This window comes from Podarcis filfolensis (assembly GCF_964270895.1).
Source record: "Podarcis filfolensis genome assembly, chromosome: 2".
NCBI lineage: Eukaryota > Metazoa > Chordata > Lepidosauria > Squamata > Lacertidae > Podarcis > Podarcis filfolensis.
In genome coordinates, this window is record NC_139605.1 from 109,787,366 (window position 1) to 109,801,381 (window position 14,016).

The window sequence follows — 14,016 nt, forward strand, 5'->3', positions numbered from 1 at the left end:
TAGTCCTGTTTATTCCATGGACACCCAAGTTCCTGCCATTCTGCAAAATTCATACACTTACACAAACAGTTGTAAAGGCACTCAGCTGCCAAATTCCCCTTCTCAAAACAGGACACCTTTGCAGTAGAGAAACAGTGGGTGTTTTGTGTGTGCTACAGCACTGCAGAAACACAGAGAAACTAGAAGCTCTACAGAATTCTGCTTCCTAAGAATTGCAGCCAATCCTAATTTTAAGAACGAAAACATTTGCACGCCTGCGGTTCAGAAAAGGGTCACAGGTGATCGCTATGTCGCACTTTCAAACTGTGCTTTTTGCTCTTGCATGTCCAACAACCTTCGCCAGCTTGCCGAACAGGAGCCGCCATCCGGAACAAGCGCCAAACCTTCCCACCCAAGCTGTGACTCTAGAGAAGACACATCACCTTCAAAACACTCAACCTCGCTAACCTCCACTGCACTGATCGGGTTAGCAGTGCATCACCCCTTGGCCCTTTAATTACACATCTTTGCAACCATTAATCCTGATGCCATCAATTACTGGAGCTTTATCCCATTCAAAAAAAGGGAAAAGGAAAAAAAAGCATTAAGGGTCTAGCAAGCAGTCAAGTACCTCTCTTCTTTACCTGTCAATTACAGAGCATCGTGCACAACTGCAGGGCCGCATTGCTCTGCCTATCAGGGTGCTCAAACAGCCACATACATGCTCACAAATATTCGCACATCCCATTATTCTTCCACTATCCACCCCCCCCCCCCGGCACTATCCTTTTTGACAGCATGTCATCCACCCAAGTCCATTTTAGAACAGAGGCCCTGAAATAATACGACTACATACCAAATACCCTGACGAAAGCTTTGGTTTGGTAATAAGTTCTTTTACTGTTGGTTTGCTTTTTCCAAAATTATTGGGAGCAGCAGTGTGCTATACATATTCTGGTGTGTGTTCTTTCCATAAGAAGCAGTACGCTTTGCTAATTGGTGATAGATGATGTAGATTAAGGTTACCAGACGTCCCCGTTTCCCAGGGACAGATTTACAAATCAGTCCCCTGACAAAATCCTATATTTCCTACTGAAGTTGAAAAGTGTCTCCGGATTCATTGAAAAAAATCTGGTAACCTTAATGTAGATAGATAGATGATAGATAGATGATATAGATAGATAGATAGATAGATAGATAGATAGATAGATAGATAGATAGATAGATGATAGATAGATAGATGATAGATGATAGATAGATAGAGATTTGTGTGTTCCACAATGTTTTTGTAATTTAAATGTGAGGGCTTGAATGGTGATTCCTGATCTTTTTTTTTTTCATATGTGGTGGACTTTTAAAAAAGCAAGGGTGTTTTGGGATATGATACATGATGAGATAAAAAAGATGTTTATCGTGATTATACCACCCCCCCAAAAAAACTCTGAAGTTTTTCTCTTAGGGATTATCGGGACAGAAGTTCCAAAAAAAGATGACTAAGCTGTTTAAGTATGTAACAGCAGAAATCTAGGATTTTCTGTGCACAAAAATTTAAGGAAGCTATTTCCTCACCAAAGAAGAATGTGATACACTATGTGGAATCAGCAAATCCAACAGCTAAAATAAGAGAACCTAATGGTGATTGTTTTGTGGCAGAATGGAAGCGCTTTTCCAGAATATTTAAATAAATATTATAGTACGAGCAGGATTTGAGCTGTGAACAACAGAAGGAATGAGGAATTATTGCGTGGTGGTTATGATATAAGAGAGAGAAGACAGGGTGCAGCAATGGGGGACAAAGTAAAAACACCATGAAAAATGGGAGGAGAAGTCGGGGGGGACGGGACCCAGAGGAAAAATTATTATGTTTTGGAGAGAACATGTGAAATTTTTACATTTAATAAAATATAATGACTAGAAAAAAGAAGAAAAATGTGGTAAGTTTCACAAGCAAAGCTATAAATTAATTTTAGGCGGTATTTCAGGTAGAAGAGGTTTGTTTACCTACTTGAGGAAATAGCTGTATGTTTAATGGCACTACTTCATGATCTAGAAAGCAATTCAGCCCATGTCCATTGGGTGGGGTGGAGGCCGAAATGGTGCAATAAAGATCAGCGTCTCCTGATAACAGGCAGCCAGGGTTAATACTGTCTGAAGAAAGGCAAGCTGAAAGCACTCCAACTGCAGCTGATGACAGGACATAAGGCTAGGAAGTCGGTGGAGTTCTGGTAGCCCCATTTTTAAAAGGATATCGCAGAGCTAGAAAGGGAAAATCAAATGATCAAAGGGACGAAGGGACCTTCACTTCAAGGGAAAGGCTAACGAGTTTGGGCTTTCTCGGTTTAAGTGGGGGGTGACAGGGCATGACAGAGGTTTGACAGGACTTGATAGAGCTCTATAAAGTTCTGGACAGTGTGGTGAAAACGGCAAGAGGCAGGTCTCCCTCTTTAGCAATACCAGAACAGGGATGGGGGATCTGTGGTTCTCCAGATGTTGACTCCAACTCCTAGACTCCCTTGGCCCATTGGCCAATGCTGGCTGGGACTAATGAAATCCAAAAACATCTGGAGGGCCACAAGTTCCTCACCACTGACTTATAATTTGGGGGTTATTCAGTAAAACAGATGAGCATTATCAGTTCAAGACTGAGAAATTCAGAGAATTCAGGGCAAACAAAAAAGGAAGTGCTTTTCTTCACACAACACATCATCCATTGATGGAATTCACGCCAATTCCTGGAAAGCAGTCCAGATAGGTAAGAAAGGGACAGGGACTGGTGAGACTGGGAATCTAGGTGACAGCCTGCAGGGTCAGGAGACAATGTGGAAACAGCAACTGAGGTCCAGCTCTGAGGGCCTCCTAGTGGTTCCATCGCTGCAAGAAGTGACGTTACAGTGAAGCAGGCAGAGGGCCTTAGCCTGGAGAAGAGGAGGTTAAGGGGTGATATGATAGCCATGTTCAAATATATAAAAGGATGTCACATAGAGGAGGGAGAAAGGTTGTTTTCTGCTGCTCCAGAGAAGCGGACACGGAGCAATGGATCCAAACTACAAGAAAGAAGATTCCACCTAAACATTAGGAAGAACTTCCTGACAGTAAGAGCTGTTCGACAGTGGAATTTGCTGCCAAGGAGTGTGATGGAGTCTCCTTCTTTGGAGGTCTTTAAGCAGAGGCTTGACAACCATATGTCAGGAGTGCTCTGATGGTGTTTCCTGCTTGGCAGGGGGTTGGACTCGATGGCCCTTGTGGTCTCTTCCATCTCTATGATTCTATGATTCTATGATTCGGTAGTGGCGCCCACCCTGTGGAACGCCCTCCCGTCAGATGTCAAAGAAATAAACAACTATCTGAAGACATCTGAAGGCAGCCCTGTTTAGGGAAGTTTGTAATGTTTGATGTTTTGTTGTGCTTTTAATATTCTGTTGGGAGCTGCCCAGAGTGCCTGAGGAATCCCAGCCAGATGGGCAGCGTATAAATTATTATTATTATTATTATTATTATTATTATTATTATTATTATTATTTAGAGGCTTTGTTTGGACTAACGCCTGCTAATAGCAGGAGATCCAAAATCAGGTTTCCCACAAAGGGGGTTGGATCACTGGTCTGCTGCTGTCTCAGAAAGTTTGGCAAAAGTCTACTAAGCCGGATGATTTCACAGGCACAGGGAAAGTCAGGAACAAGCGAGGTGAAGCAGAGTAAGGCAGGGAGCCTGAAATATCACCAGTCCTGAGAGATCTGCATTGGCTCCCAGTACGTTTCCGAGCACAATTCAAAGTGTTGGTGCTGACCTTTAAAGCCCTCAACGGCCTCTGTCCTGTATACCTGAAGGAGCGTCTCCACCCCATCTTTCAGCCCGGACACTGAGATCCAGCGCCGAGGGCCTTCTGGCAGTTCCCTCGTTGCGAGAAGTGAGGCTACAGGGAACCAGACAGAGGGCCTTCTCGGTAGTGGCACCCACCCTGTGGAACACCCTCCCTTCAGATGTGAAGGAAATAAGCAGCTATCCTATTTTTAAAAGACATCTGAAGGCAGCCCTGTTTAGGGAAGTTTTTAATATTTAATGCTGTATTGTTTTTAACATGTGATTGGGAGCCACCCAGAGTGGCTGGGGAGACTCAGCCAGATGGGCGGGTTATAAATAATAATTTATTATTATTATTATATCACAAGAAACAGCAGGGAATTCAAGCATCCAAGCTCACGTAGGGGGACACCACATGAAGGCATTAAGCCAGGAAATTTGGAGGCCTTAAATGTTCCAAAGCGATGTACTGCTCAGGGGAAAGGGGCTTCAGCTTAACTTCTGAAAGGCCTTTATAGCACACGTACACAGCTCACCACAGCAGTGTAACAGCCCTAGCTTCATCGTCCGGGAAAAGCGTACGCCTCGAACTCACAAGAAAGGCCACCTGCATTCCACCACAGAGATTAGCTGAAACAGAGCAACACAAATTCCCTTGCCACCCTGTTGAAACTGCCGGCTGCCTCCCCAAGTCCCCCTGAAACAGCAACTTCATCTGCTAAGTAGGTGGCAAATTCATCACAGCAGACAGGACTTATCTCTGGCTCTGGGTGAAAACAACCCGGATTTACCAGGCCATTCACCATCAACCCCCCCCCCCCAGCAAATGACGCTTTGCAGATGCTGTGGCAGTGGAGAGAACAAAGCCTTCTTTGCCGCTGCTGCCGCTACATCCCAAAACTTCTGAAAGGAGGAGATCTATGCAACAATCAGTTGGCTTCGACTCTCTCCTCCAGCAGTACTTGTAATCTAGCTAACCTTCCTTCCTTGGTGGTGTCAGATCCTCAGGAAGCCAGCCGTGCTTCAGTTGGAGGAGAGGGCAAGGAAGTTGCGGCCATCAAACAGCATCCCTAGAAAGTGTCCTGAGTCTGGCAAGCTGCATAAAGCTAGCTGCACAGCTTAAGCACATGGCCCAGTGGGAAGGGTCAGAAGCTCAGAGGTAGAGAGTCTACTTTCCATGCTGAAACCCTGGAGAACCACTCTGGTGGTCAGTACAGACAATACTGAACTAGATGGAGCAATGGTCTAACTCAGTATAATAATAATACAGTGGTACCTCGGGTTAAGAACTTAATTCATTCTGGAGAGCCGTACTTAACCTGAAACTGTTCTTAACCTGAAGCACTACTTTAGCTAATGGGGCCTCCTGCTGCTGCCGTGCTGCCGGAGCACGATTTCTGTTCTCATCCTGAAGCAAAGTTCTTAACCTGAGGTATTATTTCTGGGTTAGCGGAGTCTGTAACCTGAAGCGTATGTAACCTGAAGCATATGTAACTCGAGGTACCACTGTACAGACAATACTGAGCTAGATGGACCAATGGTCTAACTCAGTACAAATAATAATAATGATAATAATAATAATGATAATAATAATAATAATAATAATAATAATAATAATAATAATGATAATAATAATAATAATAATAATAATAATTATTATTATTATTATTATTTATACTTTGTCCTCCCCGGCCAGAGCCGGGCTAAGGGCGGCTAACACCAATAAAATTTCAGTAAAACCAGAATACGAAGAAAAGAAAAGAGAAGAAAACAATTTAAAATACAGGTTAAAATGCAATTTAAAATGAAGCCTCATTTTAAAAGTCAAAACCATAAGGGGAGGGAAACGTAAGGGTCAGACCGAGTCCAAACCAAAGGCCAGGCGGAACAGCTCTGTCTTGCAGGCCCTGCGGAAAGATGTCAAGTCCTGCAGGGCCCTGGTCTCTTGTGACAGAGCGTTCCACCAAGTTGGAGCCAGTACTGAAAAGGCCCTGGCCCGAGTTGAGACCAACCTAACCACCTGCTTCATGCCAGCTATGGGCTTGTGCTATTTTGTTATGCTAATGCAACTTGGGTAGGATGTAGTGAACTCAAGGAGAAAGTTGGCCCGTGTGGGGGGGATTGGAAGGGGGTTTTTTTCTGAGGAAACTGGGAAGTCTGGGCACAAGTCACCCAACAGACGGGCAGCAATGAGGGGGAGAAGAGGCCCAGCACCTTGTGGAATAGCGAAAGCGGAGAGGCCCAGGAGCACGATGGAGGAGGGTCCTGGAGATAGGCTAGAGAAGAGAAAAGCTACTGGACTTGAGTAGAATGAGTCAAGAGACAGCAAGGAAGAGATCAGGAGGAGATACATGGCTGGTACAATGGAGTGGGCTTTGGTCTAAGGCAGGTAGATCCAACAGGTAGATCGCGATCTAGCGGTAGATCGTGGGGGTGTTCCAGGTAGATCGCGAGATCTCTGGGGTGCTCCTGATCGATCCCCCAGAAAAACTCAACAACTCTGGGCATAGCTCTCAACGTTTCCCCCTTTTTAAAGGGAAATTCCTTTATTCCGAATATGATTCCTTGCAAGAAAAGGGAAAAGTTGACAGCTATGACTCTGGGTCACCCTCTCCACAAAAAGCTTAACAACTCTGATCAACTCCCACCCCCCCCCCAAAAAAAGATCAACAACTCTTGGCAATGACAATGGGTAGATCACTGCCAGTTTTTTTATAGTGGGAATAGGTTGCAGTCTCTTGGGAGTTGGACGTGCCTGGTCTAAGGGATTGAGACTTTATAATCAGACTACTGGGCCCAAAAATTGTTCTCAAAGGATTGGGGGGGGGATGAAATAGGGGAGGTAATTCAAAACTCATTTGCCCCATTTTTTATTTATTTGAACTACAGTCGTATCTTTGTTCCCAAACAGAATGCATTCCAGGAGTCCGTTCGACTCCCGGAACCGTTCGAAAACCAAGGCGTGGCTTCCAACTGGCTGCAGGACAGTCCTGCAGCCAATCAAAAGCCGTACCGGACATTCAGCTTCCCAAAATAGTTGGAAAACCAGAACACTCACTTCCGGGTTTTGGTCATTCAGGAGCCAAGGCATTTGAGATCCAAGGTATGACTGTACTCTAAAATGTATCTTAGATGTGCCTAGTGACCAGTGTTTGAAATCTACCAGGTGCCAGGGGCATTTTGCATCTGTCTCTCAACCACTTACGACCAAGTTAATATGCCTAGGCACAAGGATGGTGCTTGATGTTTCCATGATTTGAAGGTGCATGCCTTGGATCGTGACTGTTTTCACACATTAGCAACCCACCCTGTAGAATTCTATCTCTTATATTTTTGCTGCACAATCAGAATGAGTTTCAGAAACCGGAAAGTCGTACAGTGGTACCTTGCAAGACGAAATTAATTCGTTCTGCGAGTTTGTTCGTCTTGCGAATTTTTCGTCTTGCGAAGCACGGATTCCCATAGGAATGCATTGAAAATCAAACTTGCAAGACGTTTTCGTCTTGCGAAGCAAGCCCATAGGGAAAATTCGTCTTGCGAAGCAACTCAAAAAACGAAAAACTCTTTCGTCTTGCGAGTTTTTCGTCTTACGAGGCATTCGTCTTGCGAGGTACCACTGTATAGAAAAGTTCAACTTTGGAGCCGTTTTGGCTCCCAGATGGCAACTAGGCATTCTGTTTTGGCGGCCGTAACCCTGGTTTAAGGAGCCATTTGGCGCCTAGTTTATACATCTGAGTTTCTAACGCTGTTTAGTGAGATAACGCTGCTTGCCTTATTTTCAGCCTCTGCCCTAACAATTCGCAACGCGGAAGGTTTTGCTACCACGGCAATGCTACAGCGTTGACATGTTCCAAAGAGCTTCTTCCGCTGCAACCCTTCCAGACTCCCAAAGCTCTCTTTCCTGGCGAGTCGCTACCAAGTTAAACCCACATCAACAAACACTGCAAAATCGGGCTTCGTTTGTGTGTGTCGGGGAACAGACTCCCACACTCTCCCTCCCAAGGCCCCTGGGAAAAAAGGTTGCCTTTCACCTAAAGTCCTGCAGTGTTTGCAAGTAACTTTGGGGAGCACAAACTGTTGTGGCTGCCTTGATGTTTTCTCCAGAACTGATTGAACACTCCTATCCATGACAAGCTAAGCAGCAGCAACAGAAAACTAACATTTCTATCCATGAAACAGAAACACAGGGAGAAGAAAAGCTCTATATGTGCCCCCTTCCTCTCTCTCTCTCTCTCTCTCTCTCTCTCTCTCTCTCTCTCTCTTAATAGAATCCTTGTCAAACTGGCTCCACAAGCAGCACTTGCTGGCCTTAAGATGCTATTATTAAAAATACCAACTCTAAGAGTCTGCCAGAGAGGTGCGGGAGAAGCGGGTAGAAAACAGAGGTCTCCCCAGATAAGCAATTGTTAACATGATCCATATGGTACACAAGTTGCCTTTCTGTTTAACCAAAATGATAATGGCCAAAGAATGCAGGGGAAGGGGAAGGGGGGTTCCTAGCAGAGAATGGGAGCCGGGACAAAGCCTGCTAGTTAAAGCGTTCTCTGGAGCCGAGTTAAAAGAAAAACTCATTGTGAAAAGGAGCTGCAGCTTTCTGATTCTTTGCAGCTTAAGGAACTGCGCCCACCCCCCACCCCACTCCCTGGCACATCCAAGACCAGGAAGCCCCAGAAGCCAAGGCTCGCTTTTCCTGCGCTAGAAAACAAAACAAAACACCTCGGTTATATGCATGTAAATTCTGGCAGGATTCTTTATTAAAGGTCGCCAGCTACAGAAAACGAACGTAAGGCACGTCATCAATCACAAGTTTTAACTGCATCGCGCAAAGCCCCAAACTGACCATTTTTGGCCTCCGAGCGTCTTTAAGACTTTGCAAGTTGTGTGTTTGAGAAAGATACTGTCCTACTTCGCTGTACAGCAAACCCCTTTCCAAATGATATTAATACACTATTTGTCAAAAGTAATCCTCAAAGGGCAGCAAGAGAAAAGTATAACCTCATTCATGGTTAATAAATCGTTCATGGTTCATAAACTGATCCAAGGCAAATGCTCAATTTAATAAATGTGCTACACTAGTAAGGTATTCTCCTTATCACTAGCCTGGTAATTGCTGAATTCAGAGTAACAGGTTTGCTTGTTTGTTTTTAAAAAGGAAAAACTGTTTCCATTTAGACTTTTCACAAAAATGCTTTAATTTGGGGGGGGGGGGAATCTCTGTTATCAGGGACAACTGCGCAAAAAAAGCTTAAGTACTTATTTTAGTCAAAGTAATTATAGGATACACTCTCTTTCACAATCCTTCAAGGATCCGCATCACGAAAACCCCCACTTTTGCAATAAAGTAACCTTTGTAACAGCATAATCCGAAGCATGCTTATTCAGAAGGTAAATCCCACTGAGATCAACGAGACTTACTCCCAAGTAAATGTGCACAGGATTGCTTCGGTTGAAACAGTGCCTGTCACTTAAATAATGTTTAGTTGATTAGCCATCTGCTTTTAAACCAACTGATTAGATAGAAACACGTTTGCATCTTGTCAAAACCTAAGTACAGACATCCATTTGTGATACTGAAGGGCGTGCAGGGTAACTTAACAATCAAATGCTTCCACTCATTGTTGCAAGATCATATTTAATGGGGGGGAGGGAGGGTTTAAACATCCTTATTACAGTAACGCACCAAAAGCATGATAGTTGTTTGTTTGTTTGTTTGTTTTTAAAGCAAGTGTAGCCTTAACTCAGAATCTCACTGATCATCATTGGTACCAGCAATTAATCAACTAACTTTCATTGATCCATCTACTGATTAACCCAATTAAATCTTGCAGCCTCAAGTTTTAAATACTCAGTAGTTACAATATATAATATACAAAACAATCAATTGAAGAACCTTCCTTGTACTGGGTTGCTTTGCCTGCTGACTGAACTGCAGCTATTTGGGCAGCCATTGACAATTCACCCCCCCCCCCAAAAAAAAGAAGTCGCAGTCAAACAAACTGTGGTTGAGTCCACCCTAGTGGTATATAGCACTTTCAGGACTGCAGAAGATAAAATTAGGATAAAAATTAAAACCAGGCAGGCACCTCAACTTAAAAAACTGCAGAATTCACACAAAGCATTCTCTGTCCATATATCCCGTATCGGCATAATCAATTTGGTAATTAAAGACAGATCTTCTCGCCATTAGAGGCACAGCACGTTGGAGATCACTTTCCTTCAGTAAATATGTGCACATTAAACAGAAACAATGCCTGGGCTTCAAAACCCATGGATACATAACCTAGAGGCCATGTTTGGGCTTAGGGTATAGTAATTCTTCCCAGGGGCAATTGGGAGTGGTGGGAGAGGAACATTATTAATATGTCTACTCGATGGATTCCCGAAGCAGAGAAGAAGGGTTATAAATCTAGGTCAAGCCTACTTTTCAGCATTCCTAGATTTTAACAGCGGAAACACCCACTGGGACCAGCCAGCTTGATCTAACAGAGGGCAGCTGAATTATCTCAGGGAAAAAAAACCTTAGCTGCTCAATGGTGCTTCGCCCACCCTTAAGCAGCATGTTTAAGCCCTGGGATGTTTAAGTCCGTGGGTTCCCATCACCCCCAACCAGCAATTCCCCAATTGTCTCCAACTGATGAGACCTGAAGCCCCATACAAATTAAGGGCAAAGCTGATTTAAAATAATGCCAATGGCAGAAAACACAATTGTTAGGCAGCCTAGCCTAATCACGGTCACTGTTTTAAGATGATGCTCCTTATGAGCCAGAAATTGGCTCACCTGCTGCTGATGCTTTTCTCCATGCCGCACCAAGAAAAGGGGGGCACTGAATGATACAGAGCAAGCAGCTTCTCCTATAGCCAAACTGGTGCCTTCCAGATAGAGTAGTACCTTGGGTTACATACGCTTCAGGTTACATACGCTTCAGGTTACAGACTCCGCTAACCCAGAAATAGTACCTTGGGTTAAGAACTTTGCTTCAGGATGAGAACAGAAATCATGCAGCAGTGGCGCGGCAGCAGTAGGAGGCCCCATTAGCTAAGGTGGTGCTTCAGGTTAAGAACAGTTTCAGGTTAAGAACGGACCTCCGGAACGAATTAAGTTCTTAACCCGAGGTACCACTGTACTGCTGAACTGCAACTCCCATCAACTCTGACCATAGGCCCTGCTGGAGGAGAGTTGGAAGTCCAATAATCTCTGGCATAGGCTCCATATACATTCCTTAATTTGAAGTTAGTAGAGAAAACACAGTGCTCGAAATTTGCCACCCTTCCCGTCTGCAACAACGGGGAGCCATCATATATGTGGCACCCTCCCTGAGGAACGCCTTCCCATCGGATGTCAAGGAGATAAAGAACTACACAACTTTTAGAAGACATCTGAAGGCAGCCCTGCATTGGGAAATTTTTAATGTTGGGCATTTTATTATGTTTTTATATGTGCTGGAAGCCACCCAGAGGGGCTGGGGTATAAATAATAAAATTGCTGTTATTGTTATTTGCAAGAGGTAAAGGTAAAGGGACCCCTGACCATTAGGTCCAGTCGTGGCCGACTCTGGGGTTGCGGCGCTCATCTCGCTTTATTGGCTGAGGGAGCCGGCGTACAGCTTCTGGGTCATGTGGCCAGCATGACTAAGCCGCTTCTGGCGAACCAGAGCAGCGCATGGAAACGCTGTTTACCTTCCCGCCGGAGCGGTACCTATTTATCTACTTGCACTTTGACGTGCTTTTGAACTGCTAGGTTAGCAGGAGCTGGGACCGAGCAATGGGAGCTCATCCCATCACGGGGATTCGAACCACCGACCTTCTGATCGGCAAGTCCTAGGCTCAGTGGTTTAACCCACAGCGCCAACAAATAGGGATTAATCAGAGCGACCTAAGCTTTCCTTTAGGGATTTCAGGAGGACTTTTCCCCCCAAAGGCATCTTCTCCTTTGCAGCCTCCATAAGCTACATGCACGCATGTGCATTTTTGAAAGCTGCCTCACACACACACACACACACACACACACGCATGCATGCGAATAACAGGCTATGAAGCACTCAAGAATCAAATACTTGAAGGGGCCCCCAGAGATGATCCCCATCCCCTCCATTCCTGCACAGGCTCCCCTCCTCCCCTTCCCCTGCCTGGGGTCGCATTTCTAGAGTGTGCAAAATAACGTCATGGATGATGGGAGAGACTCTGCCTCAAACTGACATTGTTTGAAGCCGCTCTGCATGCTCCCTGCAAGTTGGGCTAATTGACAACTCACTAAACCCACAACCTGAGGGGATTTTCAAAGGCAATCAATAGGAGATGCATGTGCAGCCCAGGGAGGCTCCCGGTTTTTTAAGCCCCCCGCCCCGCCCGCTCCCTCCCTCCCACCGCCTGCAAGCGAGGGACCCTGGACGGTGGCAAAGAAAAGGGAACAGCCACTGCCACGCTGAATCAAAATTCCTCCAGAGACGGCTGCTTCTCTCGCCCCAGGGGTCAGGGCAGACACAGCATCCAAACAAAGGGCCCTGGTTTCTGGTTGCCCCCAAATATACCCGTGTTTGCTCCCTGCTCTCCAACTGGCGCTAAATAAATGTACACAAACGCAGTCACACAGAAGCCGAGCATCTTCCCCCCCCACCCCACCCGGTTCCCTTTAAAAGCCCTACATTGCCCTCATCCAGAGACATCTCTCCATAGCCCACTAGTTCTTCAGTTTCCACAAACCTATAACTTCCACGGCCCTTCCCGAGCCCCCCAGATGGCTCAACCTGCTGCCCCACTTCCGAAAGGCAATCCACGCGCAATAGTGGACATCTCCCAGCCCCGGACACGCACAGAGCGAGCCTCCCGAAGACCCACAAGCCGTGCAGGCAAGGTCTCTCTCCCCGCCCCACAAGCCCCGGCGACCTTTGCTCTTGCGCGCAGGGTTTGTGCCCCGACGGCACGAGAATAATCCCCAAATACTTAACCAGCACCCACCCCCCCCAGTGAAAAATGACACACACACCCTTTGCTTCCCAGAGAGTCATGTCGCCAGAACAGTAATCGAGATATTCAGGGCGATCAGGAGATTCCCCACCCCCACGCGCGATCTAGGAGGTTTAGAGGTTTCGCGTCTGGCACTACATAAAAGGTCGCGCGTAAAATCCACGAGGGGAACCCTGTCACCAGGCGCAAGCCTACAGTGCGCAACGTAAACACAGCAGCTTCAGACACTCTTGTTTTTTGACCAAAAAAAAGGGGGGAGCAAAAAAACCCACTCCCACACGCGTCTCAGCCCCCCCCAGGCAGTTTTCCAAAGCAAAGTACCCCCCCACCCACCCATGTATGTGTGTTCCCACCTCAGGGGTGCCAACTTGATTAAAATATTGGGGGTCGGGTGGGGAAGCCGTCCCCCGCATAATCGATCGCACGACGCGGTGCACACACACACCGTTTGAATGGCAATGCCGATCAACTTGGGTGGGGGGCGCCCCCTCAAATATTTTATGGGGGATCGAAGACCTCTCGCCCCCTAGGAGTTGGCTCCACCGCGCAAACGACAACCGGCTAGTTTCCAGGGAAAGGAAGCCTTCGCAGCTGCATGTTTTGGCCGGGGAAACCCAGCCCACCCTACGTTGCCGATGATCCGGTGGATCAGGAGCACACCAGATCCCCAGGGCTCGCCTTCCCGCCCCGACGCGAGGCAGCCCGAGCGCCTTTTCCCACCCTGCCCCGGGGGAGACTCCGATCCCCATCCCAACCCCTCCGGACGATCTTGGGATCAAGATCCCGGTCCGGCCCGTCGCCTAAGCGGCCCGCTGTCAGCGCCTCGCCCCTAACTCACCTACTCATCCCGGCGCGTCCCTAGCGGAACCCGGCGCAGCCCCCTGGTCCGCGTGGCCGGGGCGCTGCGGCGGCGCAGGCGGGCGCGGCGCAGCTGTGGGTGGCCGCGGAACTCGGCATCTTCCTGCCGCCGCCCGGCCGGGACAACGCGGAGCCGGAGCCGGGATCTACTACTGCCTCCGCTGGTCGAGCAGCTCCAGGCTGCGTGCCGCCCTCCGCTTGCCCAGGCAGGCTCTGCGTCTCCCGACCCGCCCCTTTCCCCCATGCGCCCACCCGCCTCTCTCGCCGGCTCCACCCCCTCCCCTTCGGCTCCCGGCTCCAGATTCACCGCCCGTTGGATCCCCCCGCCTCCGATGACCTAACCCTTCCCGTCCGTCCAACCACTCGGGCTTATTATCATCCCTTCGCGCACCAGGCGAGGAGGCGAGGGGAGGT

General features: G+C 47.2%; 1 protein-coding gene across 1 annotated transcript in view; it reads right to left on the reverse strand.

Moving 5' to 3' along the window:
- Positions 1–13,783, reverse strand: part of FIGNL2 (fidgetin like 2) — a 69,201-nt gene extending 55,418 nt beyond the window's left edge. The window contains exon 1 of the mRNA XM_083598710.1: positions 13,583–13,783. The gene's annotated coding sequence lies outside the window, so the exon portion shown is untranslated. The remainder of the gene's footprint in view (positions 1–13,582) is intronic.
- Between the last annotated feature and the right edge of the window lie 233 nt (positions 13,784–14,016).